General features: G+C 36.3%; 1 protein-coding gene across 1 annotated transcript in view; it reads left to right on the top strand.

The window, feature by feature from the left end:
* LOC125403250 (contactin-4) overlaps positions 1–27,167 on the top strand; it is an 814,028-nt gene that overhangs the window by 414,356 nt on the left and 372,505 nt on the right. The window lies entirely within an intron of this gene.

Here is a 27,167-nt window from a genome sequence, read left to right as displayed (position 1 = left end):
AGCAGTGATTGCCTCCACAACTCCAGAAGTGAATTCATATGACATTAAACAGGAAACACTGCATCCCAGGCAGCCACCCAAGCTCATGTCAACCTGCACTCCACCAGAAGCATAAATTTCTTCTAATACTCTCGCAATTGGTTTCCTTTCACAATCAGCACATTTGCACATGTGCATGAATCTGATTTTGATATAGTTCTTTGTTTCTTTGAATTAGTATGTTGGTGACTATGAAACAATAAAGCTGGCCAGCCATTTTTCTGGAAGTTTGCCGTCATGTTGCATATGACAATTAGGCTTCCTTGCTAATTGAGTTAACTTGTCTTAGCAGAGATGGCTACTAAATGGTTGGAATAGGCTTAACATACAGTACCCTGACCCTGGGTAATGGCTTTTTTTATTTTATTTTTTATTTTTTTTTTTACAAATCTTAGCTCTCTAAACAATTATTGGGCATAACTTCTGAGATAGTTGATATTGCACAAAAATGTCACTATGCATCTATCTGCCTTCAACAGGTCTTGATATTATGGCAAAATAGAAACAGAAACAGGTAATTACAATGCATTTTATCTAGGCATCTTAGGAATTCACAGGATATCTCAGTGAGCCATCTTCAAAAGAAGAGGGAGTTGAGAGGGAGTAAATAGAATGGGTTTGGAATTGCCTCGTCTTAAAGTAACCCCATTGGATTCGTGAATGGATTATATATAAGGACACCTAAGATGAACATTTACATGACATAGTAGGACTTAATGGTACACGGCTACTCACTGTGTAACTCACTCTACTTTTCCATGTGTTTGAAGTATTTTAAACAAACATTTGAAAAAGATTTGAATTCATCTCGTTCACAGCTATCATTCATTGAGTGCTTAATATGCAAGGCATGTTTAAGAGCTTTACATTATTTATCTCATATAATTCCCATATCATCTGTTCCAGATAGGTGATGCCATTATAGCCATTTTCTCAAAAGTCAAACACAGAGGAGTAGTATAATTACTCAAGTTTCCCAGCAAGTAGGTAATTTAGGATACCAGGCTGCTTCACTGCATCATTTTCACTCCATACCTTTTCTGTTAGAGGTACTTCTAAAATGCCAACAGGATTAGCTTCATGAAAGGTGCGGGAACATGTCACAGGCAAAAGGGCGACTGAATTTCATGGATAGTCAAAGTAACAAAAAGGAAGGAACCTTTTTGTCATAAACAAAAAGTCATAAACAAGTGAAAAATAAAGTACATATCTGTGAAAGAGTGTCATTGTCAAGAGAAGTCATTTAAGAATGGACTTTGCATAAATTGGTAGTATTAGTAATTTACATAGTAATTACTATGCAATTAATAGGATCCACTGAAGGGTTTTAGAAGGGTGGATGTTATTTGCTGGTTTCTATTTTGAAACAAGTACCCTGGGATCACGATTGAGAACAGATTCCAACAAGCATTTTTTATTTTTTATTCATTCACAGGTGAAATATCCCACAACAAAACACAATGGTTTAAAGAGCAATACATGGTTCACATTAAAACGCTGGCAATGAACATTTTGGCTTCTTCGTATAAAGTGCCTTCTGCAAAAGCTGAAAGTGATTCTAATTTGATAAGGGGTGTTATAAGAATTAATAGCTACATAAAGGGATGTCTAATTATTGAATTTAAAGCACTGAAGGGAGGGCAACACTCATGGTTTGTCCTATGCATTGTCCCCTCTCTTTCAAGAACTAGTAACACCTTTGTCTTTCTCTCATCCTTTCTGGGTCACATTATTTTTTATAAATACCTTCATAAAACTATTGGCTTCTGATTCTGAGAATAAGTCAGAAATGTTGTTCATTGCTTCCACTGTCATATTTTCTGAGAGTGAACGATGACTGCTTGGGAGCCTTTCAAAGAAAAACCTGAGAGATGATTAATAATGTTTAATATTGAGGCAAATTAAGAACACACAGATTTTTGTTAGCATCATAATAAAATAAACTTATTTTTTGTGGTGACACACACCTTTAATTCTAGCACTTGGGAGTCAGGGGCATACCTTTTTCTGTGAGTTCAAGGAAAGACTGATCTACATGGTAAGGTCCAGACCAGCCAGGGCTACAGTAAACTCTGTCTCTATAAAAAAAATGAATTTAATAAAGCTATACCAATATGCAAGATAACTATTCTATTAAAGTTCATTAAAATATACTTATGTGCTTTAAAGTATTCTTTATTCCCACCAATTTAGTGATTACTTATAAAAGTAAATTCAAACTTCACATGTGTAACAAGACTATCTAGTAATCAAATTTAATATCACCAACAGTAGGACAAATGTATAGTGTCCACCTCTTACCGCAATGGACTACAGATAATATACCATGTATACATAGTGCAATTGGCCGAAATCTTGAATAATCATTCATACATAATGTAATTGACATTTATTGTTAATCATGAAGATTAAATTAAAAATGTATGTAATTGCATAAAACAATTGATTGACATTCTTTATAGTTATTAGTTTCCTAAGGAAAACAAGTATAGTAGGACTTTCCTCTATAATAGGAGTTTAAGACCGTGAAAGAACCACTCTATGGGCCTTAATAGGAACTTAAATCAGAAGAACAAACAAAAAAATGCATACAGCCAGAAAATGCAGTCAGTAGTGGTTCAGTTTGAAACTGATGAGTGTGGCATGTATAGTAGAGTATAAGTGTGTGTCAGTGTTAAGTTTCTTGGCTTTGGTAATCGGGTCATAATTTTATGGATGAATATTGCTTCTTTGAAGAAAAGTATTTGGTATATTCCTGGAAACCCTGCATAAAATTTAATGATATTTACTGAATATTCTGAAATGATTTTGAAAAAAAATGCATGCTGTAGTAAAGGGGGAATAGTGAGAGATATAATGAATGGGAAATTAAAATTAAAGTTGGTAATATTTATATCTTTAGATCAACATTGCCTAAGAATGCTAAGATTAATGTGTTTGCTTAATTTCTTTCAGTATGTTTTGAATTTGCAAATTATTTTAAAGTCGAAAAGACCTAGATAAACATATCGTTTAGCATAAGATTGATTGATTGTACATTATAAAATGATAGGAAATTATTCAGCTCTACATGTCAGGTATGTGAATTTCACATTCCTAGAATAAAAGAGGACTCTGTGGTTGACACTTGCCTGTCATTTCAGTATAGCATGCAGATAAAAGGTGGGGGAAAGGTAGAAATGCAGGCAGAAGTTTCTCAGGAATATCTTTGAGACTTTCTACTCGGAGAGACCTGACATCTGGTTTAATGTGTAATTTAACTTGTGTTCTAAATTCAACCTTTTTCTTTTGTTTTTGGAAACAAAATAAAGGGAACAAATACCTTAAGTCATTTCTCAAAGCAAGCAGAAAATGAAAAGTATGGGTCATCCTTATTTCTACTCATGGTTTCTACAGCAATAGGTTAAACCATTCTAATCACCACTCTTTCTGCTCTAACCCTGCAGTGACCATAGACACAGAACTCTGTGAATTCAGCTCTGTTCTTGCTAATCTTCTTCATGGGGCATCTGCTTTGTCATCTTATTCTGTCTTCATCAGTCTAATGGCAGACAGTTCCCCTTAAAAACAACAGTTAGCTATGATTCCTTTCATATAAAAGCCTGAACGAGGCTTTTTTGTAGTTATAGAAGCGTTGCCAAGGAGCAAAATGAAAGCCCCTACCATGTACCTAGCACCTAAGCTCCTTGGAGCTGACTAAAGATCCCAGGCACAGATCAGAGGCGTCCATGATGCACCACATTATGGAAACAGCTGATTATAAATAATAAAGACTTCAGTGGATGATGAGAAATGCACTAATCCTTTTCTGAGCCAGACAGGATGATGGAAGCGATACAACAGCAATACATAAAGTCTGTAAGGGAAGCAGATGCTGAGAGGTTCGTTTCATACCTTGATAATTTAAATCAGCAATGAATTCAGTAGGTGCTCAATAAATATTTGTTGACTCAGTAAACAAAGGCAGTGGAAAATTGATTTTCTAGCAAAAATTAGTGAAATACAGTGTGTTTATACCAAATACCAACTCTGTCTTCAAATTGTAGCTATTTTAGAAGATGAGAATTCTGAGAAGAGAGCTTAGAAAATGATGCTCATCTATTTAGAGATAAGGGCAAAGACAGAAAGAACATACATAAATGGAATTCAATTTGCCTATGAGTCGTGTCTGTTGTGTTGGTGGTGGGAGGAAGGAAGAAGAGGGCAATAGAGACTGGTGTGACATTAAGAGATGTTTTTTAATGTTAATCATTCCTCACCTTGAAACCTATTATTGTCAAATATTTACCCTACAACGTGAGCAATGCCCACATCAAACTTGCAATGCTAGAAATGGGTTACCTCTTTTGGAACTGTTAACCAGTGAGGTTCCATTAACTCCCAAACATTATAAGATATTGACAGTGTTCTTGCTTGCCCTCCAGAACTTTGATATTAAATGTCATCATACTCGAGTTGTAGAATATGAAAATTTTAGTGAGTAGATAGCAAGAAGCCCCATCCTTACTGTCTAGTATTCATGATGCACAAAGATACACTGTACATCAGTGAAGAAGAAAAAAAAATCATGTATCTTACCCAGATGTGAATCCTGCAAGCTACAATAATGTCTGGCCAGACAAGGTAAGTCCACTAGTAAAATAGTGGCACAAATGTTGTAGGAATAACCAACCAGTTTCTAATCAGACTTAGGGTCCACTCGAATTCCATAAAAGGCACTGATGTCAGGGTAAAAATAGACCCTAGGGCAGAACCTACAACTGTTATTCAGCTAGATGGGCACGATATTAAAACAATACCTAATGACATATCCTAATGACTTCAGACTAATTTTTATATCTCTCAAATATCATCAGAGACCCACACCTGGACAAAATGCAAGGAATAAGAGACTGCAGAAAGATCAGTCAAAAATTGGAGCCCCCTTCTAGCATGGCTCAGGGATGATTGAAACAAATATTTGAGGAATATTATAAAAGCCAGAGGCAGTGAATAACTACAAGGAAAATATGTTTTGTGACATAAAGAGCAGTTGTACATATTAAGTAATATTGACTACAACAGCATTCATAAGACGTGTTTAAGTTCAAGCCAAACAAAATCCCAGTATGAAGGATGGAGGTGGGTATGAGTCTCACCCCTAGATGAGAAGCTGATGGGAAAGAGATAATCGGTTTTATTTATGATTGTAGCCTCTGGTACGTTATCTACAATCCAGTAGATGATCATACATCCAAGAGTATATGGGAGAAACAAGTTGGACTCAATTGGTTTAAAAAAAAAATCCATGAGACAGATAGGGAAGTAAGGATGAATCTAGAAGGATATGAAACAGGGGGTGAATAAGAACTATTACCCATAAATACTGAGGCATATAGCACCTGGAAAGTTGTAGGCTAGTTTAGTGTTATTTTGACATTTTTACCTGTATTGTTTTCTCCAGAGAATTTTAATTTTCTGAACCTGGTTCCTTTGGGATACTGTTGCAGAAATCTGATGAGCTTTTGGAATTGAACATGACCACAGTCTTCCTTATGTGGATCCATATTTTTAATTCATATCTTGTTTATATTTTTAGTGGTCTCATTACTGCTGTTTAGAAAAAGAAAGTTTAGTTACTGCTGCATAGATTGTCATTCCAGTGGGTGTCATGGGCAGCAATTTTTGAATGATCCCCTTCTTTTGAAATTCTGTTCCCAGCTGGAGAAATGTCACATTTGTCTCAGATTTTGACTCTGAGTTTTAGTGAGAAAAATGAAGAAGAGAAAAATACATCCCTTTTCTTCAAGATGCAATGAGCAATTGTATGCACATCTGGTGACTTACTGCTGAAGACTCCAAAGCATTTAAAAATATTGATTAAGTCTCAACCTGTTGGGAAATTGTTGCCTTATCTTTCCTTTTGTCCCTAGAATTGCTGAAGCTCAGAGCTTTATTTAACTTGCTGAATCTTGTATTAAGGCCAGAAAAAGACCTCAAGAGCCCCGTTCCCCAGGTTCTTATTAGCCTTGACAAGTGTTGTTAAAATTGCAGGCTCTTCAAGAAAAGCAGAATTATGCAATTTCAGTGCAAAGATGCACACACGCAGAAACACACACACAAACACACACACACACACACGCACACATCCATGTATATATTTTGAAATAGATTCTGTAGTGATACATTGTTTTACTTTTGCAGAAGTAATTATTTTTAGCTATTTTAATTTTTCCATGTCCCTCATTGATATATTTATTTTGACATTAGTCTGTTTAACCTGATACCAAAATGTGTTCCTGGTTTAGGCTTTTATTCTAAACCACTTCATGCTTTAAGTGGTATGTCTCAAGGGAGAGATATATGAAGAATTCATGGTAGTTGGAAATTTTCTGTTAGATTATCACCTGCCATTAAAAACAAGTGCTAAGCATGTGATGTGGAAGTGAATGTATCACATACCATAATCAAAGATGAATCAAAGTAATTACCAGCCAAGCTGAGAGTGAATGGAACCCAAAACCAATTAAGCTATTTATTTCGACTGTACCACTGAACAAACACTTTAGTGTTTTAATTTGCTCCTCTTTTCATCTGCTCCAGGAATATGTTTGCTAATATGAACAGGGAAGCACAATTGCTATTTAATTAACCTATTTTGTCAGCACCTCACATGAGCTGCGTAAGTAGATGTGCTAAAGTCTCGACAATGATGATCCTGATAAAAATAACAAATGTGAAATTTGTACCAGTCATTTTTACAATATTCGCCAAATTGCAACACCCAAAGAATAAACAAAGTAGGTTGACTTACAGAAATTGAGTTTGAAATACTTGCAAATACATGTTGAACCAATATGAAGTAATTAAGTTTAGGAAAATATTAGCAGAGTTTAATTGCGGCCTCATTGTTCCTGACACAGTGCTCTGTTACTACGAGCTAACATCAGGCTCTCAGGGCTAGAGTTGATAAGGATGCTGGAGTGTCTCGGAGCACACATCTTTTGTTAGCCAGGAATCAGATAGGGGAGTCACTCATCCACTTTTTAACAGTTATCACAGTGTGTTGTTGCATCCGTCACTTGTTGTCTGTGATCGACATCAGAGCCCTAAGGCAGATTTGTTTAAGGTGAATTTGAGTGTGAGTATTTCTCAAGAGAGATGAACTAGGGCTGAAGACAGCCACCTTTCTATTTTTAATTAGTATTAGAAGAGAAACAGGAACAATCCAAGTGAAATCTCAAGCTTCTGGTGTAACTCAGTGGTAAAGCTTCTGACTTGGGTCTGATCCTCAAGTCCGGGAGAAAAAGAACAAAAAAGCCTCTTAACGTTATACATAGTGGGACTCTACCTACAAAGCACAGAGTTCTAGTCATGAACATAATACAGGGAAACTTTGAGCCTTCACCTGGATGTTTTACTCTTGAGCAGACTCTGTTGGGTACAGCCATTTCCCTCACAACCTGACTTTTGTTGTCTTTTCACTCAATCTACAAGCTTTCACTGTTGTAAATCCTCTGCGTAGTTTAGCAGACACTGGATCCTGGACCCCTGTAGTAATAGAGGTCATCACTTTCAAATTTTGGGCAATCCAAATTTCATTTTGGTAGCCTAGACTAGCACTGAACTGATGCTAATCCTCCGGCATCAGCCTCCAAAGTGTTGTGCCACACCACCTTTCACTGAGAGACTCATTTTCCATTTCTTAAAACACTGTCAGAACGCTGTATCTGGAAGCCCTCAGAGGCCTGGACCAACATCTTTTCCCATGTAGGGAGATGTGCACTTCATATGTGTCATTCTGAAAGGATGAACACATTTGATCTGAAATCCAGTTTGATTTCCAGCTCAGGTTCATTGTGAGAGGTATTGTGCTGTAAGGAAACCAAAGCACCGAAAGGAAAATGAAAGCCATAATTCAAATGTGTGCCTTTCTAAATGTTTTCCTTCTCTCAGGAGCTCTTTAACTATAGGTACCTTGCATGTGGTGGGACTTGAATCTTGCAGGCACATTAGTCTGTTAAGAAGTAGCACATGTTTTCAAAAAGATTGCTTATATCCTCAAATTCAGATAATGTCCTAAAGAGCTAGAAAGTAGCCTACACAGACATTATCAAGAGTGGCAGAAAACCAGCCCTCAAATCACAATCCCAGAGAACCTAGACAACAATGAGGACCCTAAGAGAGACATACATAGATCTAATCTGAATGGGAAGTAGAAAAAGACAAAATCTCCTGAGTAAATTGGGAGCATGGGGCCCTTGGGAGAGGGTTGAAGGGGAGGGGAGAGGCAGGGAGGGGAGCAGAGAAAACTGTATAGCTCAATAAAAATCACTAAAAAATGGTGGCAGAATTTTGGTAATCTATTGAACTTTGTTCCATTTAAAATACTCACATTTAGACTCTAAAATCACCCTCTTGCTAAAACAAGTCAGTCCATAAGCTTCAAGCTTGGAACTCCTGGGTTTGTTTATCATGCAGATGAAATAAAACAGAATTCATTTATTTAGATTCCCCCTGTAGATTCCTTGTGATTGCAAGAAGCCTGCAGGACTCTCTGAATATCCTGCTTCTTAGTCACCAGAGAAGCACATTTTTAGGTTTGGAAAACCACGCATTGGGAAGGAATTTAAACCAAACTGTCTTCCCATAGACTAAACTTGAAAAGAATACGCACAAATACATTGCATCAAATCCGTAGGGAAAATAATGCTGCAGCCTGGGAGATGCTGGGAAACCGGAACAGACAAACCAAATCATCGTAGGGCAAGCCCACCATATGTAGCAAACAACCAGTGCAATTATATTCTGCAGTTGAGGAATTACATAAATTGCCCACTGGGAAGGAAGCCTTAATCTCCACCCTCCCCGCAAATCTACAGACAGCTGTGCGCTGTCTCTGTGTCTTTCTGAAAGGTTGGACACATTTGATCTGAGAACCAACTTGATATCCTAATCAGGTTTGATGTGAGAGACCGGTTATAGATGTATGCGATTCTCCCCGTGTGCATCTTTGATTCATGCGCTAATTACGTCGATCCTTTGGGGAGCACAACCACGGAGCTGGGTCCTCCTTGATTAATGCTGGCAGAGAGCCACGCAGCGCGCGCAGCAGAGAGCTGCTCAGCAGCTCCAGTCCCAGCTGAGAATATGGTCCCATTATCTCCCAGCTGCCTAACCAATCCATAAGGGCCTGTTCTGCGTGGATGATCAGTTGTAGTGGAAGCAGGGACTCGCTGCGAGCTGAAATCCCTGATTTGCTGTACCATGTAAGACGAACTGGGACATTTCACTTTACAGTCTGTAAGTACCAGATTCTCCCCGGAACCCTCTCCTTACAGCTCCATGTGAAGGCGACTTTGCAAGCCGTGTTCCATTTTCTGTTCCTTGCTCTTTTTTGAATGAAGCTGCTGAAGACAGTGTTACTTGCTTAGCGCTTGCTGTTTCTGTCAAATCTCTTAGATAATTGATTCATACCAAGCAAATTGCGTTCTTTCCAGAATGCTTTTCTGGAAGTTAAAAGTAATTGACTTCATTTTTAATTTGGGAGTAGGGATGTGTTATATATGCCTGTAGTGGTCAGAGTATTTCTTTTAACTTATTCTTTAACCTTGCAAGAAAGATTTAAGTCGAATGTGTATGAGAAAAGATCCTTTTTGCAGGCGCATCTGGTATTAGGGAAGCAAGTTTCTGTATTTCCAAACTTTAAAAAAGTTTGTTTTGCTCTCTCTTCTGCCACTAGGAAATGTACAAGCAGGAAAGTTTCATGGTGTTTTTTAACTGTTGTTGATTGTTTGTTTTGTAACAGTAGAAAGTGTTTAGAAACTTTGCCAAAGAGGTTGTAAAACTTTGAGATATTTATGAATACAGACTATAAAGTTTAATTTAATACCTCTGATTAGCTGCTTTTTAAAGTACCATTTTGAAAGCTGGTGATATTTTTAAGCAAACACATACCAATTTTTTTTAAGAAAAAGCATAGGTCCATTTACTTTATTATGTATTCTTGAATGCAATCATTCAAGTTAGTATCTGCTAGTCACACAAAATGAATTGATCATAGAATGTTTTTTATATTTAATATATTTAATAGTGTTTTCATGGTTTCTTTCAAATGAGCATTGTCTTGGTGAAATTAAAGATTGTTATCATTGTGGGGAAGGATTTGTGGAATATGTTTGTGTATGAGTTTCTGTAACCTATCTAGATAAATAGATAGGTAGAAAGAAAGAAAGAAAGAAAGAAAGAAAGAAAGAAAGAAAGAAAGAAAGAAAGATGATAGAAGGATAGGTAGGTAGATCACACTTTTATTAGATTAAAAGCAGAATAGATGAGCAAAGGTAAAATTAATTTCTATAAAAGCCACAAACCACTAGCACCAGGGTCAGTGGTGATATATATTAACATAAGTTTGAAGCCACTAGTAGACAAAAACCATAACCATGTTTTTCATAGTGAGCCCAAGACCATGTCGTACATGATTTTCAGAGTAGAACTACAGCTTGCCAGACAGGTAGTAAGTCTCGAGGCAAAGGAGAAAACGCCACTTGTGAAATATGAAGAGGTCTCATGGAATATGTTTTCATCTGATTCAGTTGAGCAGAATGGCGAGAAAGAAGACAGATAAAATAGATGCTTGTCTGCTTGTGCTAAGGTATTTTCGGTATTCGAGGGTTAGAAGGGAGAAAACCAATATCCCAGCAACAGGAGTGAATTTTCAGGAAAACGAGAGCACGAAAGAGCAGCCACAACAGCTCTGAGCAATGACTATCTCAGGTCTGCCCTGGCTGAGAACTCTGGACCCTGAGGAAGTAACTTCCTTAAGAAATAGATGCTGAAATCTGAAATTATAGCAACGTGTAATTTAGGCTCATGCTTTCCCTTATAGAGGGAACAGCCTCAGACCAAAGCTGACTTTTGAGCTTGATGATTCTGGGGCACTCAATTGCGTTTTTAAATAGTTGCTGCTCTTTATCTTGCTCATTTCAATTCATGGTCTTGGACAAGACTTGATCTCGTGTTAATGGGATGGCAGGAACAGAAACAGGGTCAGTCAAGGTCCTGTGTTTCTGTTGCTCTTAAACAAACGTTTGATCTCTGAATGTCTACTTTAATTAAGCCTGTGTTTGGAAACTTTTCCTAGTCAGATACACCCCCCCCACACACACACACACAACAATTCTGTCCTTTAACAGTAATTTTGCCTTCAAAAGAATACTGTTCTCACATAGTCAAACATTATATTTTCCTTCAAACATTAAGAAATTTAAAATAATGTATTTGGATGATATACATTTCATCGCCTGTAGTCAGTCATAAATCTCAAAGATGTTTATGCAAGATCTATTATGCTGTTGCTACTTACTTCTTTAGAAATGTTTGAGATTATTTTTTTTTAAATGTTAGGACACTGTCTCCTTGGTTGTGCTTAATCCGTTTAAAAAAAAATGAGGGTGAGCTTGGTACTCTAGGACTGTTTTAGGACCTGCTGGCTCAACAGATGAGGGGGGATCCAGATGGGTATTACAAATACCTTTAAAAGGTGATTTTAAAACCATGGTGATTTGATTGGTCTTCAAAATAAGTTTAAAGTCCTATAAAAGAGATGAGCAGATGAGTCCTCACTTTATGTACAAAGGTAACATGTTTCTGAATATGTTTGTATGCACGGGATCCATTCTGTTGTCTCAAAGACAATATTTATGCTACCAACGCACACTATCTCCCCAACTCTTCAAACGAGATAGTGTTGGACAAAGTAGAAGGGTCCTGTGAGAGTAGGGATGTGCCAACAAAGTACGCTGCATTTTATCTTTTTTCTTAAAGTTCTGGGCAACAACAACAACAGAAAAGAAAAAAAGAACAAGGAAAAAAATCCCCGACTTCCTAACACACTAAGCTTTGTTTGTAAGCAGGTCCTCTTTGCAGAAAGATTACACTATTACACTCTTCCCCCTCTTTAACAGATGGAACCACACACTTGGAGGTGAGGCATGAAATTCTAGGATAAGGCTTTTAAACAAGTAAAAACAAAATAAAAAGTGAGTGTGGTTGAAAGAAAAGCACAAAGAATTTAATAATGCTAATATTTTTGATGGCTACATTTTTTTTGTGCCTTGAGTAGGTACTAAGCAAATATATACTGCACAGATTGTCACTCGTGACGTGGGAGTTTGAGTTATTCTGTATTGATTTGCTGTGGAACTGCTTACAAACTTTTTAACTCCCTGTCCCTCATTATACAGACATAAAGCGGTATCATTTCTAAGGTGCTTTCTTAGTTAGAGTGCCTATGACCTCAGGATGCCTCCTTCTGACCTCTCACTCCACTAACACTCCAAACCACCTTGAAAATGAGGGGGGAATGAATGTTTTCAAGCTCAATGAGACCCTAGTAATCCTCTTTCCGCTGCCTGCCAAGTGTGTGGATTATAGATATTTACTGCCATACGTGGCTTTTTTTCTTTCCTTCATTTCTTGTCTCAGTAGACTCCACACACCACAAATTGGCTGTCTGTCTCCACTTTACTTTCTGTTCCCTCATTTTGTTCTTTTTCCAGTAAGAATTGTTCTGGTGTCAGGACTTTAGGAAGAAGACTGTCATCACCTACTCCTTGCATAAACTGTTCATTGTCATCCTTATTCTGAGCAGAGGTTCTCGTCCTTCCTAATGTTGTCGCCCTTTAATACATGTTGTGCTGACTCCCCAACCACAAAATTATTTTCATTACTACTTTATAACTATAACTTGGCTACTTTAAGGAATCATTATGCAGATATCTGATATGCAAGATATTGGATATGTATAAGTATCATTTGACATGGCCCCACAAAGGGGTCATGACCCACAGTCCTAGATGAAAATTTATAAGTGTACTAAAATATGCTGGCATACTGCTCTGCTGTGCATTGTATTTCTCTCTCTCTGTGTGTACGTATTATATGTATATGTATATGTGTATGATGGATGTGAGTGAGGGCATATTCATACTATGGTGTTTATGTCAACATCAAAGCACAACTTCAGGTGTTGGTTCTCGTCTTTCAACTTGTTTTATGGTTGTGTCTTTTTGTCCTTTGCCACAGTGCTGCATATACCATGCTCTCTGGTGATCTAGGGAATCCTGCTGTCACCACCATTCATCTCGCTGTAGTAGTACTGAGATGACAGATGTGTGCTACCTTCCTTTGCTTTATGTGGGCATTCACGCTCATATCCTCGTACTTGCATGCAGTTCGTGTACTAAGCCATCTTCTAACCCCATGTAGTGCATGTATTCTTAATCTTAGTTATGCATTGCAGAAAGATGCAAATAGTTACATTTACTTATAGATATCCAAGTAAAATTTGAAAATAAGAGTGTTATTCATCTTGCATTCTTTTTAAAAGATGTTCAAGCAAGATTCAGTTTTACGTATTGAACTACATTTTCTCATTTTCAAACTTCTTAAAAATTTTCCCTGTGAAAATTCATTTCTATAAAATTGGATGTTGAAGAGTTTTACTTTCGATAGAAGGAGGCAAAGGACAATCAAAGGACCTTATTTTCCCCCCAAGAAATTGCTGTCTTGTCCACTTTATGGAAGATAAGAATAAGGTCCATGGCAACAAAGTCTTATAAACAAATCTTGGGGAACTTACGTGACTTAAATAAAAATACCTACCTTAGAATTTGCTTGTGATCCATTCACTGCCATCCCAGAACTACATGTGGCAAAATATTCCTTTCAGTCACAGTGGACAGAGGAAGGAATTTCAAAACTTCCCAGCCATGCTGCAGAAGCTTCTTGATGTGTCCAAATCAAATGGTAAATAAATTTCAGGTGAGATAAAAACGTGGCTACAGATACTGAGATAAGTCAATTCCGAGTCTCTATTTGTAGCTCAAGGACTGTAGCCTTTATGCTCTTATCACTATTAAATGAAATAAAATATGCACTGGCCGTGCAGCTGGAATGACATAAATAATTATAGATGAATGCTGTGCTTAACTGTTAACAGTCTATGTTTTTATGTAGTTATTTTTTAAATATCAAGTGTATCTAGGATGGATGCTAAATGGCCATCTGAAGACAGTAATAGCTCAGAAGGGTAACTCTTCCTCCACACCAGAATTATGTTTTGATAGCTTTCAAATATTAGTTGGAATAACCACTTTTATCTCTGTTTTTGCCATTGGTAAATCTCTGTGCATGCATTATATTATTCTGGGGCTTGGATGTCACTGTCATCCCTTACAGTGGCTCTAGACTGTGTTTCATGTCTCTATGTAGAGAATAAAATTAATTTTCCAAATCCCATAAAGCTGAGTAAATGTCCCTGCTCTTAAAGCAGCAGGTCAGTTGTAAGTGAATTTTGTAATCAGAGATAATTCATCTGTTTTATAGTTGTGTGTCCTTCTATGACAAAAGAGATTTTGTGCTGATGGACTATTTCTATAAAAAAAAGATAATGATGAGAGATAATGTCTGCCAATCTTTGGCTCTCCAATCCTTGATTATAAATTTAACCCACAGTGCTAGAGCACTACTTTAGGTTTTAAACCAGCATTTCTAATGACTTGAGATGTTTGATCCACTTAATTAATATCTCCATTGATATGGCTTTGTTTTTGGTTTTGTGTGTGTGCATGTGTGTTTGCATGTCTGTGTATCTGTGTGTGGTTCAGTAATATTGTAAATTGGACTTATGGTTTTAGATATAAGACATTGTTTCATTTGTCTTGGTTGCCAAGGTAAAGAGGAATGCATGTCTTTGTGTATTTTACCATGGAATTTTTGTTGTTTGATGATAAGATGGGATGATTTATTGCTGTACGTTTGCATCAGAAGCTGAGAAGAAACTGGTTTTAACTGTTAGAAAATGCAGACTTATACATTTGAAAGCAATAGAAGAATTTATAAAAGCTAACTGGACCAGGCATTAGATTTAGGGCTTGCCAGAAGAAAATTTTATATTCGTGCCCTACAAGCCGGAAAGGAAATGTAAATATGATAGTGGAAGAGTGAGTGAAAGTGTATTGTGGTTAAAAGTGCTATGGCTTTGGGACACAAATGAAAATTGTGGTGAATGGGTGAAAAATACTTTACTTAACGGAAGTTGGATTTTTCCCAAAAGTGTCGACCTAGGCATTACTGCATTACTCTGCACTTGATTAAGAAATCTGCATCAATGGAGACATGCTAGGAAAAGGGAGTTCTTTGGCTCTTGTCTATGCTAGCTGGCAATCTTTAAAAGTACAGATTTTGTAAATAAAAATTGTAAATAAAATTGGTATCACAATACTAGGTTTAGCTTTTTTAATTTAATGAGAATTTGCAGACAAATATGTGAGTATATCCTGTTTACTTGGATGGATACTGGTAAACAAGTTTATCTGCGAATTGTGTAGTTAGTTTTTAAAGATTGCTAGTCAAACATCTTGATGCATCTTTCAATTTTGCTGTTTCTAATCCACTGCCCTACTCTCTGTGAACATTATCTGAAATGGTTCTAGGAGATTGGGTGGGGAAACTGATTCCCAGGAGGGTGATTTTATTAAATCACTTTAACTGCCTAGGAAGCAAAGTTACAGTTCTGAGTGTGGGGTGGGATTATAACACCACTCTACTGAATGGCATCTTGCAGTCCTTCCAGTGCACTTTTCTTCCACCAAGTGTCTTACTATGATCAATACATTCATATCTCCTGGGGGTTAGATAAGTAACATTGACTACTGGACACGGACCTCTGGACACAGTCATTTACAAAAATATATTCTCCAGGCTGATTAGGATTCGATGAATATTTGTGTGCCTTATCAATTGGAAAAGTTGCTCATACACAGACAAAATGTGTGTGACCAGGCCTGAAAGCAACCCCTATCTCCCAGAAGAGAACAAATCATGTGTTCAAATATTGTGTCTGACATCTTATGGTATGAGTATAAAGTGTGAATCTGGTCATTTAAGGTGTGCGACTCTGACTCTTGCAGCTGCGAGGAGCATGCTTAGAGAGAACAGCAACAGATTTAAACTGACTTGGCCATTCCCTTGTGTCCCCCCTCCTGCCCCTCTCTCCAGGGAATACACATGAGTATTCAGTTGACGGTTGTAGTTAACCTCTTTTGTAGTATTCTAAATCCTTAAGTGGCATGTCAGTATATTTAAGAGATGTGCAAACCTTGCAAGTGAAATTCCTTTCAAATTATTGTTGAGGTTCCATTTCATAGGCTAATGTCTGAATGTGAACATCCAAGATATGATCCTCAAAAATTTGTAGATTTTGTCAAAGATTGTGATAGAACAATAGATAAGTTACAATTCATTTTAACAAATAATTTACTTTGTAGGAGTCTTGTTTCAGCTACTCATAAAAAATAGTAAGCAGAAGTGTATTTCACTTGAGGAACACGCATAATTTGCATACCTCAGTCTTTAAACTCAACTGGAAAAAGAGAGGAACACATTGAAAGCCTGTTTAAAGCCCTGACGTATATATCTGGCAACTTCAGGCTTTAGTTTGCAAAACCTTGAAGTCAATTTATTGAGTTAGATACTTTTAATGACTATGTTCAGAGAAATTACATATATACATATAGGTATATATATATATATATATATATACATACATAAAAACTGAGCAATGTTCTTACACATATATAATTCCTCAGTGCAGAGATAAGTTCTGATTTAGAATGCAAATTTTAACTTTTCAATAATCAGTTTTAAAATAGTCTCAGATTGGACCTGAGAATTAAATGGTAAGAAGAAGCCTTCTTGTATATGTATCTTTTGTTTTTACTTTTTGTTTAACTTGAATGTGCCTTCCTCCATAAGAAAAGGAAGTTTCAAAGAACAGGCAAAACCTATTATTTTTCTATTGAGCTGACATAAAGGTGTTTGTAAAAAAGTAGCTAAATTATTGAAGAAACAGAAGGCACATAAGAGCTAATTTACTGTGGTCCCATATACAGAATATTCAGCCCTGACATAATGTCCTTATTTCTATGTGGCCTTCTTTCTCTGTGTTTGGAGTTGAGGGAGGATGCCTGTAGTTGGATCTACTTTTGTAAAGCCGAGGGAAAGACATAGTGTCCTTCTTTCACCATTGATTTTCAAATGTCCCTGACTCAAAACAATCATTATGGTTGTCAAAAGACAAATGGCAACAAATTTAGCAATAGATCTTATTGATTTTTATTTGTAACTTAAGAATTATCTCTCACTCTATTCTACACAATGGAATGAAAGTTTCTATGAACCATGTGTCTAAGATTGAAACAAGCAGGAAGAAAAAACAGAATTTTTTTTTATTTATTTATTTTAAATCAGCTACACTTTTTAAGTACCAAAGCGGGAAGGAAGAGGGATTTGCTGACTCAGGTAGACTGGACTCTCTTGTCAAGAAAATTTGGTTTGAAGACTCTGCTTCCTTGAAATTGCAGTCTGGTGATGCAGCATTTACATAGCTGACTCCATTTTCTTAATCTGGTCTGCTGTGTCTGGAGTGAGGGCTACCTTAAATACAAAAAGCATATAATTAATTTTGTGGCATATACTCAAATGATACATTCATGGATGCTTTATTCTAGAATTCTTCAAAACTGGCCTGATTTTCTCTCTCTCTCTCTCTCTCTCTCTCTCTCTCTCTCTCTCTCTCTCTCTCTCTCTCTCTGTGTGTGTGTGTGTGTGTGTGTGTGTGTGTGTGTGTGTGTGTGTGTGTGTGTTGAAGGATGATAACTAACTGATGGGGAAGTCATGAAATCCCAGGTCTGACTGGACATGATCTATAAATTGTTTCATAAGAGCTTATTCTGATAGGTCCTGCGGTCAATCCATGACAGATCAAAAATCCTGTCTTGCTCCATACGCTCTGCCCTGGCAAGAGAGTCAGTTTTATATTTCATGTCGGAGTCTATGTGCATGCCTTATAACTCAGATTCTCCTGAGAGTCAGAGAGCCCATATCTGAGGCCTGCAGAAACAAGACTAAAAGCAAGAAGATCATGAAGCAGTGCCATTGTCAACCAATAGGCAGGTTACAGGCTCTGTTTACGACCCCGCGTAAATGACCATGTGAAATTCTGTTGCCATGTAAAATCATGGGTCAATGGGGCACATTGTACAGATATAAATATTGCCATATATTTTTAATTGTTTTAGAGGTAAACTTATCTTTTGCCTCCATATAGCTCTAGTCTTTAAATCCTCATAAAATTTTGGCATACTATCTCAGGGCTTATATAGAAAACATGAAAGTTCACAAGATAAAGTGACATGAACTGCACCTAAGAGAGGAAAAATACTGCAATAACTGTATATGTAGACTTTTATAGAATAAAAGAGGATGAAGGAAAGCATATGTTATATATAAGACTTTTTTATACCCTAATATATCCTAATAATTGTCATTTCACAGTAGTGAGATTCCAAAATCACATTTTATAATACTAGTATGAAGCTAATGACACCATATAATGATTATATGTGGTGGTATACCTGAATAATTCAGTTTATTAAACTATAATTGCAGTTATTGATATTATTAGCATAGTTAAGACTTTTATTTTAACTCAGGTCTGAATATGAGCAATCATGAACTCTACTAATGATAACATTTTTCCTTATATATCTTTCTTCTCTTATATAACCCAGGGAATAATAGAGCAAATAAGAAAAAATACATATGTTTACTGAATCACTTGATTTCATCACACTTCCAAGAGAAAAAATGGTCTAATTTTCACATGCTTTTGGACAAAGTGTACATTCTATTTAATTACAATATACATTTTGAAGGTGTATCTCCTGAAGGGGCATTAACCAGTGTTATCTATCGTGTTTAAGATAGATAATTTTGTCACGCTCCGTAGTAAATACAAACACCATTCCACATTTATTAATTAACAAAACATTACTATGTATTCATTACTTTGTGTTGAGTCTAATGATACAAATGACCAAAATCAAAGTGATATAATTTGAATTTCCTTAAGAGAATTTGAATATTCTAATGAGATATGCATCTGGGTGGGAAAGGCAAGGATGCCTTCTTAAGATATCAATAGTTGTTCTGGGACAACTTTTCTCTCTTTCTACCTCTTACCTTTACTCTGACCACTTCCTTTCAGATGAATACACATCTGTGCTAAGTCAATTCCGTAGGGTTCAGATGAAGTGCAAAGCTGTTTTCCAGATATTTTTGTGAACCCCAAATGGACAGAAATGGTCAGTTGAAACATTGTGTATTTAAAGGTTTTTGTAACTAGGTCATGTAGCTACCAAGGCAAATGTTTAAACCTCTGCTATGTTGTTTTAGTGAACCAAGACTGACACTGCAAACATAACAATTCACTCATATTTTAGGTGTTTTCCTCTCCACCTGTCTTCAATGATCCAGTTGACCAAACAGTACTCTTAAAACCCTTTTAGAATTCTCTAGATCAGAGAACAATAGCCCCTCCCAGGATAAGATTTTAAGTAGAATTGAATTAATATGTAGGAAAATATTTTCAGCTGTTTTGAACAAGATGTTGTATAACTGAAAAGGACTATTACTATTAAAGGTAATAATTTTGAAGTAAATATTATAGCAACTAAGCTCAAAGGAGCTTTTAGTGAACTATTTCCATTTCAATGCGCAAAAAGAATGATGGTACTAAAATACAGTGTGTCTCCGGCGTGTAATTTTGATCCCCTAAGTCTATTGACTTTTCTCTCTTCCAACTTCCTTTTGGCTACTCAGGAGCTGACATGAGCTTTAAAGTAGCCAGTTAGATGGATGTACCAAACAGGTGACAGCTTTGCATTTTCCTCCCTAATATCTGGCTCCTGAGCCCTGTCCAATGACTAACTGCGCTAGTGACTGATGTCGTTTTCCAGAACCATCAAAGCCGGCATGCTTATCACTAAGAACAGCTGGGTTTGACCTTTGGCAAAGTATTCTTGACCCTGTCTTATTCTAGGAAATGACAGAGAGAATGATGATTATCTTTTGGAGCCTACAAGTCCAATAATCTTTCTACTTGCTCTCTAATTAAATTCAAAGTATTTGGGGACATATTTCACCATTATTAGGAGATCAAATCACCTGCTGACATGATTGGATTTGGTTTGCTTGAAACATTCCTGAGAAATTTATTATATTTAAATATGCACACATATAAAATATAATTCAATATATATCTATGTATATATATATTGCTTACATATATGCATACATTACAAGGATCTTTGTGCAAACATTATATAATGTAGCTACAAAACTTGATGTAACTGTACACATACACACATATTCTTGTTAACTGAAGAATTGTCACACAGATCATTATAATATAGTTGTGTTTAGAGAGTGATAAGGAAACAAGGAAGGAAGGAGAGAGAAAGAGGGAGGAATAGAAGGAGAGAGAGAGATTAAATAAATAAATGATGTTAGATAGATGATAGAGAGATAGATAGATAGATAGATAGATAGATAGATAGATAGATAGATAGATAGATGGTAATGTCCATATACAAAGGAATTTGCTAATATGGCACATATTATATTTTATTATATATTGTTTTGTCACCAATAAAATATATCTTTCATATTCTAGACATTCTACCTTATTTAAAATTCAAACATATGTCAAATTAAGGCAGCATATTACTTTACTTTATGGTTTTAAAAGAAGATGCATTTTATTTCAGCTTTTAACATTTGTTTAATGGCAAATACAGAACCTACTACCATACAAAAGGAAAACACAATCCATTACAATAATTTTAGAAGGCAGGGACATCATAAGCATTAATCAAATTATTTCTTCTGATTTGCATTAATATGTAGGTTCTACTGGTATAACACACTGCATCCTTCTTAAATTATGGTAATGAAAATTTCTTGCAAATCCATCACTCAATTTTTTAAAGCATATAATATAGCGTCAATGTCATAGGTAATCATTTTCCATCCAGCAATTCACTTTGAAGGTAATGTAGTATTTTAAAGTCAAAAGACTTTTATTCAGTATTAACAAGGTGGTTGCCTTTCCATGAGGACTCTAGGAAATAATGTAGGTTTAAATATCAAATGCTTAAAATAGCATCAGTATTAAGGCTTTTGCATAACTGTATATGAGAAATCTTCCTGATGAACTAGGATTGCTTTTAATTCAGCAATACAGTACATTTGTCTCATACTACATTTTTTTCTCCTCTCAGTGTGACTTTATGGCAGTTAGTAATAAGAGATGCATAACCTTCACGGCCAAGGTTCCAAGCAGTATATTGTAGCACTAATAGCAAAATTATATGTACATGCATATAAAAATCTGGTTCTGATTCTGACTAGTGGAAGGCTCCAGCTCCCAATGTTAATCTTGATAGCATACAGATAACATTTGAGTTGTGATCATAAGAAGACAGCCAGGGATTCCTCCTCACCCCTCAGTGAGCTTTGTAACTGATTCTTCCTCGTTCATCTCTTCTCATCCTTATCTCTCCTCTCAGCCTTGCTCTTTGGTTTGTTTGAGTTCATTATTGTGTTTGTTTGTTTCTTTGATTTTTCAAGACAGGGTCTCACAGTATAGCTCTGGCTCTCCTGGAACTTAATATGTAAACCACACTGGCCTTGAACTCACATTGGTTCCCCCTGCCCTGGCACCTGAGTGTTGGCATATGCCGGTACAATGGCCTGTACTGCTGTTTGACATTCTAATGCGAAATGTTTTAGATTACGAGCTCCATCCACCTGTCAAGACAAAGCTTAACATTTAAATTTGCATACACTTTGGCCTATGTGGAATTTCTGCTTTCTGTAACACTATAATCTGACACCTCTTGACCAAATATCCAAGCCAGTAAGTCAGTTATTTAATGGCTCATGAAAAAAAAAGATTTAATGTTCCAGCTAAGAGGCATGCCATCTCTAGAATATTAGAAATTAATATATACTGAAGACAAATGAGATAGACTCCATATGGAATACTCTGGAACATTATGGAAGCTACTATGTTTGTTCTGTTTTGTCCTCTAGATTATGAAAAGAAAGTGCTAGCCTTTCTGTTCCACGCACCATCCTTGGTGCCACACTCCTGGTTTCCCTTAGTAACATTACATATTATCCTGTACCTAGTTGTGACCACGTGTGGGAAAGCAGAGGACTGGGCTTTTTCTTTTGCGCTTTTGTGCTTTGTTTTTTTTTTTGTTTTGTTTTGTTTTAAACTTTACTCCATTTGTGACATGATGACAGCTGCCATGGGAACAGGAAAAGACGGAGCAATTTTTCAGAGTCCATGAAATGAAGGTGTGTTCAGTGCTGTAACATAATGAAAGCTGCTTCATTGTGACATGTGTCAGAGCCGTTGGTGATGCAAGTGTGGACGGATCTTTTCTGAAAGATTTATGCCTCCAGTCTAGATTTGAGCTAGAGGGACATGACCTCGGGCTTGAACTTACAAAGGTCACTCCCTGTAATAAAATCCAAAGACAGGATGAAGAGTTTTTCAGATCCGGAAGGCAGTTGAAAAGTAAACAGCGGCAGAGAGAGTCAGAAGGGAGCAAATGTCAGAGCAGCATAGCTCTTCTTACTTGCATTTTACTCCACATCTTCAGCTAGCAGGTGGATATTTAGGAGGTCACCCCTGGGTATCTAAGAATAAAAATGCATGACCTTTTCAGTCTTTATCAAAATGACCTTTTTCAAAGCAAATGTACACACACACACACACACACACACACACACACACACACATGCACACAGAAAAAAAAATCATTTCTTTTATTTAAATTCCCACTGCAACTTCCATCGTGAATGTTTGCACAGTTACCAGAGTCTGGGGAGAGAACCAGCAAGGGAGGATGGGGAAAGGTTGATCATGGGATTCTATGTAACATCTGCAGGGAGCTATGGTGCACTAGTTCACAGTGCATTGTTTGTATTTATCAGAACATCCTTTAGTAGCTAGACAAAAGGAGTTTGTAAATCAAAGACAAACACGAGGACATATACAGTTTTAGACCAATTTAAGCATCATACAATGCATGTAAACATGAAACATTACAAGCAACTCACTACTCTGCACATTTTTATTTTTGTCTATCAGTTTGAATATAAATTTAATTTTACAGATATTGAGCAAAATTAAGAGAATCTTTAACAATTTTTCCTTAACTGCCTTATTGAATTATTATTATAACAACTGCAATGCATTCAGTGAACAATTCAATTTTTTTAGTGTATTTTGAAAAACATATGACTGTTACAACAATACATTTCAAACTGAGTTTATCACCCTAAAAAAAAGTTTAAGAGAGACATACATAGATCTAATCTGCATGGGAAGTAGAAAAAAGACAAGATCTCCTGAGTAAACTGGGAGCATGGGACCTTGGGAGAGGGTTGATGGGGAGGGGAGGGGCAGGGAAGGGAGCAGAGAAAAATGTAGAGCTCAATAAAAATCAATAGGAAAAAGCTTAAGCTAGATTTGAGAGATAGTTCTGTTAGAAAGTGCTTGCTCTGCAAAAGTAAGAATGTGAGTTCACCTCTTAAGTAACCAAATATGCTGATGTGTGCCTATCACCCAGCATGAGTGTGGCTGCAGGGGACAGAGGAATCCCAGGTGTTTGTTGACCACCTAGTCTTATGAAATTGATCACTTCTGTATATTGAGAAATGTCTCAATATCTCTAAAAATAAGATAGGGAGCAATAATGATAGCTACCCAAGCAAGCGTTTTTCATTCTCACACACACACACACACACACACACACACACACACACACACACACACACATATATATATATATATATATATAACTGTACACATACCTCAAATACACATACACATGTAGACATACACACATAGCCATAAACCTGTTAACACTCATTCCTCCTTTTTTTGGCATGAGATATACATTAATCACTTTCTAGATTTGTATATTGTGGATATCATTTGTATATACATATAGTAGTCTATCTCTGGATTCTTTCTTTAATTTAGCTTCCTGTTTATCTATTCTTAATTTGATGACATTCAAGTTGCTTAAAGTACTTGGGGTTATAAATTATGTACATATAAGTAGTTTGTGCTGTGATTTTTTTTGTGTGTGTGTGTGTGTGGACACATATATAGGGGTAAACTTCCTGGATCTAGATATAACATAATTAAACAACATATGTTTAAGTTTCAGCAACTCCAAAGCACTACATTTTAAAATATAATAATATACAAAAAAATCTCTAAAAGAAGATGTTTGACATTAAATATTTTGTTTCACTGAATAAAAAACGATGTTGTCCAAAACATTAGTGTCTTTAAAATAAATGTTTCCTAACTCTAGTCAGTCCCTTCAATTTAGTGATCCCTCATTCTCCCACAGTGAGGGGTGTGGTAGTCAGCAGAAGATTAAAGACTGTGTCATAGAAAACATGAAGCAAATAATTGACTTTTCTACTTATTAGCATCAAGATATATTCATCTTAAATTATGTGTTTTTACAGACTAGTTTAGGAAAAAACAAACCTCCAATTTATTCTAGCTCCACTATGCTTTTTTTCTTAATATTTGCATAGCAAGATGGAAAATTATGGGTAAACTCTGTCACACTGTCTGAAAAATCTAAGGCTGCAGATGCAAAACGACATCAGGTTTGTGTTTTTACGCCCCTAGTCGTGCCAATTGACATAATAAAATTTAGAGTGTGTCCATATTGAAGATAGTTCTTTATTGTGTATGTCTGGATATGACTTGGTTCAGAACACCTGTTAGGGAGTCAACTGGCAAATGCACTGGGGACAGTGATGTTATCCATGCAATCTGCACCTCGGAAGGCTGTGTGGATTGCACATGATTACCACTCCTGTGTATTTGCTGCTTCGTCAGTATTCTGTGGGGACTGCCTTCCATTTATTTCCAATTGAAAATAACTTAGAGGAAGGATGTAAACATGTTAACCTGCTGTGAGGGAACATATAGTGAGATACTTTCATTAAAGTGTCCTTCTTGACCTCATTCCTCAAAAGTAATGGGAAGATAAGAACTGACTGGCTATTGTTTATATCGTCAGTAAAATATAGCAAGTTGTAGGCACTGCCAATTTTAATGTCTCAAAATTAAATAAAATGAATTTCATCTAATACTGTCCAAAACCTAGCAAACATTTATTTCATCTAAATGCAAGTTATTGACAGATATTTGTTATACACTGCATAACACCAAATTACTCTATGACATCAAGCACAATAATATACCAGTTTATATTTTTATATACACCAGTTTTATATTTTTCTGTCTTTTTATGTTTGACTTTTCATTTTCAGGGTTCAAGATTCTCACTTTACTAATTATTATTACCAGCAAAAAATTTGAACTGAACACAGTATCAAATATTGACCTTATAAATCTTTTGAATATATATATATATATATATATATATATATATATACTTCAGAAAAAGCAAGTAATGAGGAGTTAATTAGATATCATATTACATAAACCCATATATGTACATAGTGCTATCTGGGAAGAGAATTTAATACCACCACTCACACTGTAACTACAGGTAAACCTTCATGAGACAAATATATCATTGTGTATTACTTAATATATTACTAAAGACTGAATTAGAGCCCAACCAAACACACACACACACACACACACACACACACACACACACACACACACAGAGAGAGAGAGAGAGAGAGAGAGAGAGAGAGCATTTAGTGAACTTTTACATTCATAATCCCCCTGCATTAAAAAAAAATTAATTAATTAACTCTTTCCTAGAACCCACGACTGCCTAAATTCTGCTCCCCCCTTTCCTGCCTGTCTGTTCCACTCTTTGCCTTCTTATCACTGAATTTAAACACACTCTCATCACCCATGGTCCACCGACTGAGTAGTACAGAGCAAATGGAAATAGAGGAAACAGAAGTTTCCACAGTAGATCAGATAGTTTGTACCGTACACATGCACATAGTCTATGTGATACTGTCTATCACCTTTTCCTAAAATAACTATCAAACTGAAGCTATTCCTTACTTTTGTAATTGCTAAACAATCAGTCTCCATAAGAGGTCATTAATACAGAAATACAAATGGAAGCCAGAATCTGTAATCCTAGCAATCAGAAGGTTAAAACAAACAGGAGGATTACAAATTCAAGGTCAACTTAAGCTGCAGAGCCGGTCCATGTCAAGCAAGCAACCAAGCAAGCAAGCAAGCAAGCAAGCAAGGAAACAGCTTTACATGTGTGTAAGAAGTAAACACTTGCTGTAAACTAGCATAGTTAGAAGAAATTGAATATAAGAACAGATATAAGAACTTTTAAATGCTGAATTCATAAAATCTCACATTGTTACTCTGGCTGCCCAAGGCAATCCTACTGCTTAAATCTTAGTAGTAATTGTAACTATGGGTCTACTCTTTTACACCTGATTCTGATACATTTATATTTGGATAGAGGAAAATGTAATTCCCGCTGGAGTTTTTTAAATATCTATAGAAATATGCATACATTCACGGTTGAAAGGAGTTGAAGAGATAAGGACCTCGTCTGTTGAAGATACAGAATGGAAGTGTTTACAGATCATGAGAGGAAAAGCACATTTCTGGAATCTTGGTTTGTGTAATCATAGCACACTACTCTAGAATGTGGGTCACTTCAAGTACTGACAGTCTCTGTTAACTTAGGAATGTGATAAAATTGGGGGAACTTTCTGGAAAAGTGTTGAAGGTACAGTGGGTCCCCTGCTTCCACTTCTGGCATTTCTTCAGACTGGGGCTGATTTCAGATAGCAAGTGCCCTAACAATGTTGTTTTTCTCAGACGTTATGTGGAAGATACACCTTGAGCGTTCATTGCTGATATGAACATCAGATTTTCTGAGATCAGTACCAATTTTCTGGAACAGTATTGCAGCAGAGAGTCTTGGCTTAAGAGCCTTGGCCACTTTACCTTTATTGGCATGTCCTCTGAAAACTTAATGTGGTTCTACTGTCCTACTCTCTGTCCTGTCACTTTAGATACTCATTTAGAAGCTGCCGTTTTTGTTCTTGAAGACTGGTTATAAGTGTGGAAACTCACGAAACCCAACCCAAAACTTTTATTATTATTGTCTCTGTTTAGAAAACATGACTATAATTTGCTGAGAGTGTGTTTGGTGACTGTGATTGAAGTGTCTTTA

Source organism: Myodes glareolus, chromosome 3, assembly GCF_982192425.1.
Source record: "Myodes glareolus chromosome 3, mMyoGla1.1, whole genome shotgun sequence".
NCBI classification, from domain to species: domain Eukaryota; kingdom Metazoa; phylum Chordata; class Mammalia; order Rodentia; family Cricetidae; genus Myodes; species Myodes glareolus.
This window is presented reverse-complemented; position numbering and strand designations above follow the sequence as displayed.